We start from the raw sequence: 1,657 nt of genomic DNA, 5'->3' as shown, positions 1-1,657 counted from the left end.
TGATGAGGAACAATGGTAATAAGCTGATGGAGAATAGGTTTAGGTTAGAGATCAGAAGGCAATATTTTACAGTTAGGGTGGCTAAAATCTGGAACCAACTTCCCAGGGAAGTGGTCTTCACCCCTACCTTGGGCAAATTCAAGAGGAGGTTGGATGATCACCTGCCTGGGGTCTTGTGAACCCAGCATTCATTCCTGCCTGTGGCAGAGGGTCAGGCTAGATGATCTGTTTAGGTCCCTCCTGACACTATCTACCGTGAAACTTGTGGTCACCAACTGAACACATCTGTATTGTTCTCAACAATTCCTTCCAACTGGCTTTTATTCTACCTGAACAATCTTTTCTATATCCTAGTATTTTAATTAAAACTTGGGAACTACTTTCGTGTTTTGTTGCTTACACTTGTTACCTAGTGTGCATCTGGGTAGTTAAGTCTGTAATTTTGAGAAAATCCAGGATTTTTTCTATATTGATTGGTTTCTTCTTCTGCAGGGTGGGTGTGCACATTATGCAAGCTCTAATTTGGCCCTGCTATTTCCCATATCCTTATCCAAAACATTGATTATTTTTCATTCAGATATTAAGGCATAGGATATAATCCCTGGCAGTTTACCACAATTGTAGATATGTGCTGGTGTTTCTCTTGGGAGAAATCAGTGGCACATGGTCCTTGTCACTGGAAGAGAGATCCAGGATGGAGCTCACTGAGTTGTTCCTCCCTGCTTTTTGAGAGAAGAATGGGACAGATTTTACTGGTATCTTCTCCCACCTTTTACTGCCATAGTGGTATTCTGCTATTGGGATTCATGATGGTATAATGATGTATGATAGAGACCTAAAAAATTACACGGGAAAAAATTCCCCATCACCAGAAGGTAAATCCATGGCAGCAATCACTAAGGTATGTCTCTATGGGCTATGCTGGTTGTCAATATTCCTAAGAAAGTTTTAAAACCATGTAATAGTAACCACAGTGAAAATTTACTGTAAGTTATGATTCTTGTCTTGCCTGTTCCCAGTCCAACTTAAACTTGTCTCTACCGTGGACATGAGAAGCTTGTATGATTTTTATCATTTACTTCCCTTTGAACTGAGGTAGTTTCTACTCCACACGTACGTGTGTGTGTGTCACACACATGCACACACACGAGTGAATACCAGTAACACAGGAGGAAGGACAGAAATAGATATGCAGAGTGGGGGGAAACAGAAAGAGATGCATATAGGCAAGGGGGGAGATTGACAAAGCAAGAAAGGTTGCACATGTAGCCAGTAAACCATGCACAAACATGGAAAACTTAAGTTTCCCATAGACAGGGGAAAGAGCCCCTTTTGCAATGACCATGAAATCAGTCCTGTGTAGGTTGTTGTCCAGCCCGGGGAGTGGGGAGGGGGAGGAATGTGGGTTGGGCAAAGTCTAGAATTACACCACTGCAGAATTTTTCTTCCACACTTTAAATAGCCAGTACCTTTCACTACTGCTTTCACATTTCCCTCCGGCCAGATCCCTGACAGCTCATTTCTTAAGGTAACAGTTCAGTTTTTCTTCTTCTTTCTCTTCCCCAGCCCATGTGCTTAGCTTATGGTCAAGAGGTCATGGTTTGCTTTCTGTTGATCTAGTAATTTTCTAGTGTACATAATGTACACTAGAAATATG

At 41.8% G+C, this 1,657-nt stretch overlaps 1 protein-coding gene across 1 annotated transcript in view; it reads left to right on the top strand.

Annotated features, from left to right (window-relative positions):
* Window positions 1-1,479: 1,479 nt before the first annotated feature.
* Window positions 1,480-1,657, top strand: part of LOC109296216 (sodium- and chloride-dependent GABA transporter 2) — a 60,660-nt gene continuing 60,482 nt past the window's right edge. The window contains exon 1 of the mRNA XM_019515507.1: window positions 1,480-1,528. The gene's annotated coding sequence lies outside the window, so the exon portion shown is untranslated. The remainder of the gene's footprint in view (window positions 1,529-1,657) is intronic.

The sequence above is a fragment of the Gavialis gangeticus genome, unplaced genomic scaffold, assembly GCF_001723915.1.
Source record: "Gavialis gangeticus isolate Ggan-Ray unplaced genomic scaffold, GavGan_comp1, whole genome shotgun sequence".
NCBI lineage: Eukaryota > Metazoa > Chordata > Crocodylia > Gavialidae > Gavialis > Gavialis gangeticus.
This window is presented reverse-complemented; position numbering and strand designations above follow the sequence as displayed.